General features: G+C 39.7%; 1 pseudogene; it reads right to left on the bottom strand.

Annotated features, from left to right (window-relative positions):
• Positions 1-4,660: 4,660 nt before the first annotated feature.
• LOC102841242 lies at positions 4,661-5,232 on the bottom strand (annotated as a pseudogene).
• Positions 5,233-5,619: the final 387 nt, after the last annotated feature.

The following is a 5,619-nucleotide window of genomic DNA, read 5'->3' as shown; positions in this document are numbered from 1 at the left end:
CTGTGTCTCCTGACACCACCATCTTTCCTCAGCCAGCTTCCCCCAGTTGTACATTGCCTGCTTCATCACCCATGTCAAAATGTGTCTTTCCTCTAGTGCATGTGTCATTTCCTCCTCCCTGCAAAATCATCATAGATTGCTTCTTTTATCAAGACCCCCCCCCCACACTTTTTCCCTTCCTTTTGATGTAAAAAAACAAAAAACATACACACACACGTAGGGATATATAATGGTTTAAACAATCAAAGGGCACATTCTGGAAGCTAGCCTCCTGGCTGCCAGCACACAGCCCTTCTCTTTCCATGAGTCTAGAGCCCTCAGCTGCTCTGTCTCTCCATGCCATCATCTCTGCCTCCCCCTCTGGTGTCATGTTTCTCTGGTTAGGGTCCCACATTCAGCTCATGCTCTTCTCTCTTGATGGTCCTAGGGTACTCTGTTCCTGAAATGTAATATTAACTACTCCCCCCTTTTGGTTATACAACTCTATATGAAATTCTTGATGTCATCCCACAACTTTTCTTGTGTTTGGTTATTAGTGTGTAATGCATCAAATCTATTCTTGAGATCTCTAAATTCTGGTGTAATATGTTCAAGATCATATTTTGGCTCTTGTGGACTTGTTTTAATTTTATCCAGCTTCAATCTGAATTTGCATATGAGCAATTGATAGTCTGTTCCATAGATTGCCCTGGCCTTGTTTTGACTGATGATACCGAGCATTTCCACCATCTCTTTCCACAGATGTAGTCAATTTGATTTCTTTGTATTCCATTGGGTGAAGTCACGTGTGCGTTGTTTAAAAAAAGGTATTTGCAATGTATGTCATTGGTCTTGCACAATTCTATCATGCAAATCTCCAGCATCATTTCTATTACCAAGGTCATATTTTTCAAGGGCTGATCCTTCCTCTTTGTTTCCAACATTTGCATTTCAATCATCAGTAATTATCAATACATCTTGATTGAATGTTTGATCAATTTCAGACTGAAGAAGTTGGTAGAATTCTTCAGTTTCATCATCACTGGCTTGAGCAGTTGGTTCATAAATTTGAATAAAGTGATATTAACTGGTCCTTCTTGTGGTGGTGGTTATGTGCCGTGGAGTCGATGATTCCAACTCATAGTGACCCTGTACAGGGTTTCCGAGGCTGTAAATCTTTACAGGAGCAGAAAAGCCTCATGGAACAGCTGGTAGTTTTGAACTGCTGACCTTGAGGTTTGCAGCCCGATTTGTAACTACTACGTTACCAGAGCTCCTTAAGGTCTTCCTTGTAGGCATATGGATATTATCCTATCACAGACAGCATTATACTTCAAGTTACATCTTGAAATATTCTTTTTCCCTCTTCAATTTTTCATTCCTGGCATAATAAACCATGTTATTGTCAGATTCAAAATGGCCAATACCAGCCCACTTTAGCTCACTAATGCCTAGGATATCGATGTTTATTTGTTCCATTTCATTTTTTACTACTTCCAATTTTCCTAGATTCATACTTTGTACATTCCATATTTCAATTATTAATGGATGTTTGCAGCTGTTGCTCCTTATTTTGAGTTGTTCCTCATCAGCAAATGAAAGTCCCGACAACTTTATTCCATTCTCAATATCACTCTACTTTGTGATCTCTACTTTGAGGGTGCAGCTCTTCCCCAGTGCCTTCCAACCTGAGGGGCTCATTATCCAGCACTATATCTGATGATATTCTGGTGTTATTCATTATATATCAACATTCAGTCTTCTGGTGCTATAAGACAGTGTCTCACTGCTGTTCATAAGGTTTTCAGTGGCTAAATATTCGAAGTAGTCTGCTTCTCCTTTTTGTTAGTCTGTCTACATCTGGCGCTCATCTGAAACCTGTCCACCATGAGTGACCCTACCATCATTCAAAATACTTGTTGCATAGCTACCAGCATCACAGCAATACACAAGCCACTACAGTGCGACTAACTAACAGATGAGTGGTGGATCTAAAATTTACAAGAAGAAAGTTGCTATTCTCTCCAGACATGGTTGTTTCTATTTCTTCTAAATATTTTCAGCATATTCTGAAAGATTTAGCTTCTTATTAAATTTTATAGTCTAAGTCCGCTGCCTGGGAATATCATTCAACCCCATGTTCAGTAAAGAATAACATACTGTTTTCCTTCAAGTGAAAAAAATCAATGATTTTATTTCACCTCTAAGAAAAAGATCTAAGGCTTCAAAGCCTACCACTCGTCTTAAATCTCTAGTTCATACTTGGGATTCCCAATTAACTTCCTATTCACTAGAGGGCTCCAGATCCAAAGCAGCCAACAATACAAAAGCACTTACACCGCTCTTTCCTCAGGCTCTAAGGACTCTATGTTTTTTCATCTTTTGAGCCCGTGATTGCATGATGGTGTCACTGAGTTGGAAGAACTCAATTATTCAATGTAGTAAGTCTCTAATAGAACAAAATTGGGATTTGTGAGCAGACTAGGACCTTAAAAAAAATCTAGTCTAACCTTTTCATTTTACCACTGAGAGACTCTAGAAGCTAAGTCATTTAAAAGTGCTGTGAATCAATCATTTTCTCTGTGTCTTCTCATGGTAGCTGCTTAGCTGGCTGAGTTTTTCTAAGTGCCTATTCTCCAGGAGACAAGCCTCAGAGAAAAACTGAAACCAGCACAAACTGTACATTTGCCTAAGAATAAGAACACGTGTGATGAAGAGGCATGTGCTATGCTCTGTCATCTCAGTGAGGAAGGTACAGCAACTGTATTGTATTTTCTCCCCATAGCCAGAAGTATTAATTATAAGACAGAAGTGAAATAAAATAGGATTAAGTATGAATTCACACTGAATGTGTTTCTAGTATTTATCTGTTGTTTTTGGATGCTGTCTTGTTAGGTTCTCATATAACCAGTCTACCAGTTGAATGGTTACTGTTAGCATCGTATCTCTTTGAGCATATCTGTTTCCGTCTTTTACTTTCAACCTGTTTGTGGATTGTCATTCTTTGTTTTATCTAGTTTGTCAATTTCTCTCTCTCTCTTTTTTTTTTTTTTTAATGTTTCATTGTGAATTATGTGATAGTTTACATGGGAGAATGTTAGCTTTACATTCATCCTATCATATATCATATATTGTTTCATTGCCATGGTTACAATCCCCTCCATGCATCATCAACCAATCAAAGGTATACCCTACAAGCCTGACCCCGGTTGTCAGCACACAGCCCCTCTCCATTTCAGGGTCTAGAGTCCCCAGCCACTCAATCTCTCCACGTCATCAACTCTGCCTCCATCTCTGGCATCACTGCTTCTCTGGGTAGGGTCCCACTCTCTGCTCTTCTCCCTTGATGGTCCCAGGGACTTCCACTCCTGGACTGCAAAGTCAATCACTCCCCTCCTTTTGCTACAGAATGTCTACCTTTACATTTCCAACCCTCACAATCAGTCCTGATAACAATTATTCACTATTGTATCACAAGAGACCTATCCCCATTTCCTTTCATCAGCCCCTGCCAGACAGATTGGATACTATTCAGTGGAGATTCTACCTTCCTCCACGCCCTCTGGATCTAGGCTCCCACTTGAAAGCTTGTAAGCTAGTCACTTCTTGCCTTTGTAGCCTACCCACTGCCCTTCAGGGTAGCCAATGCCCAAGTTGCCCATCCCTGTCTACTCCGTGTATGAAGGGGGTGGGAATGATAGTTGTTGTAAAGATTTATTCCCTCTTTTGAGCTACTGCATCCATAAGTGTAGGTCAAGTTCATCAAATTGTATCAGATTACTCTTTTTTCCTCTTCTTTCTTCTTCTAGTTGAACTCTGATCATCCAGTCACTGAAGCCAGGTGAAGTGGGTATTATCTGCAAGTGTGGGTGTTCTTATACAGATGCCCTCTTCTTATCAGCTGGATGCTTCACTCTCCATTCTAGTCCTCTGTGGCTATGTCACTGACTCTGGGCTCAAGAGTCCTCAGGTCTTGCCACACTGCTGGCCAACCAGGTCTCCACCTGGGTTCACAGGAGTCTATTGAACATTGTAGGGCTTAGCTCACCACTTCATTGATGTTTTTCCCTCACTTCCCCTTATTGGTGACTTTTTTTTTAACAGTGATAAAACATACTTGTATTTATTTTGTTGAGTCAGAAGGGTGTAAAAAAATTCTTGCTAAAGTAGATAACAGGCAAACAAAGGTGCTTTATAAGTCTAGTTACCTTGGAGTTTATTTAAAACAAGAGAAAAAGGTCATAATGTTTTCATGCAATACATACTTGATTCTTTAAATAACAATTATAACAACAGCAGAAAGAATTAAGGAATGCTGTACTTGTGATCCATACAAAACAGCAACATTTTGGGATGTACATAATTAAAGAAATATCTCAAACACTTTTCAAAATACTATAATAGCCAATACATAGAAGCATGCCTTAGTGGGCATAGGAATGCAATTTAAAAAAGAAAAAAAAAATCACACAGGAACTACCCAAATTCTTAAAAATCACTGAGCAAGAAAAGCAACATTGAACTTCACATACTGATTTTACACAACTTCTATACAGAACCTTGACTTAAATTCAAGAGCAAAAGTTAAGACTCTCCTCCTCTATTTTTGGTAAACAAATGACTGGTAAATGTGGATGACCTTCCACCCTGGATTTTACTTGGGAGTAGCCTTTCATTTTTTTTAATTTAAAAGAGGCAGGTTTGGCACTTTTATACAGATGCCACCAAAGTTAATATTTTGTGGGATCTCAGGAAGTTTCATGCTCTTTATAGCTTATTATAGCACGGGTTGGGGCTCCTGCAAAGCCAGCCTCAGATTTCTCCAGTTTATTTTGTGCATCAATTTCTGTAACAATCTCATTCATGTTGGTCTCCAATACCATTCCCCCATCACCATTTCTGCAAGAAAACTGTGAAATGGAAAATTAAATCCAGTTCACAGATGTTTTCAAAACACTTGTCTAATGTTTCCACAAACACTTGAATTCGATCTAAAACACCAAGTTCACTTTCTGAAGAATCCACACAGAAGACAAAATATAATGTTGCATAATGTCTATATATCAGTTTGTTGTCAGATCCTCCTATCAACAATCCTCCTTCTAGGAAATTACAAACATTTTCATCTCTCTTAGATACCAAATGGAATGTCTCTCTGATGATTTGCTGTTGTGTTTCTTCACTGTAGGGCTGGTAGAACTTGGAGAGCCGTGGCTTCCCATGGTTACTGAAGATGAGGATTGCCTTGTTCATGGCTGGGCAGGGCTGACCCAGTGGGCACTAGGGGCCAGGGTGGGGGCTGGTTCGTGAGCCTCACCTAGGGATCTAACTTACGATCCTTCCCCACTGTCAATCTCTTTTCATTTGAATCTCTTTTGAGTATTTGTTTTTGTTAGGTGCCCCTGAGTTGCTTCTGATTCATAGTAAGCAACCTTGTGTGACAGAGTAGAACTGAGCTGTACGGTTTCCTTGGTTATAATTTTTATGGGAGCAGCTCACCAGGTCTTTCTCCTTTACAGCTTACCTGGTGGGTTTTAACTGCTGACTTTTGAATTAGCAGGTAGCCCACTGGTGTAACTAGGGGAATATAATGAGTGTGGACCACAATGGGTGACCATCAGGGTGACACCAAAATAACTG

The sequence above is a fragment of the Chrysochloris asiatica genome, unplaced genomic scaffold (genome assembly GCF_000296735.1).
Source record: "Chrysochloris asiatica unplaced genomic scaffold, ChrAsi1.0 scaffold00124, whole genome shotgun sequence".
Classification (NCBI taxonomy): domain Eukaryota; kingdom Metazoa; phylum Chordata; class Mammalia; order Afrosoricida; family Chrysochloridae; genus Chrysochloris; species Chrysochloris asiatica.
Note: the sequence above shows the minus strand (reverse complement) of the source record. Positions and strands in the feature narration are given on the sequence as shown.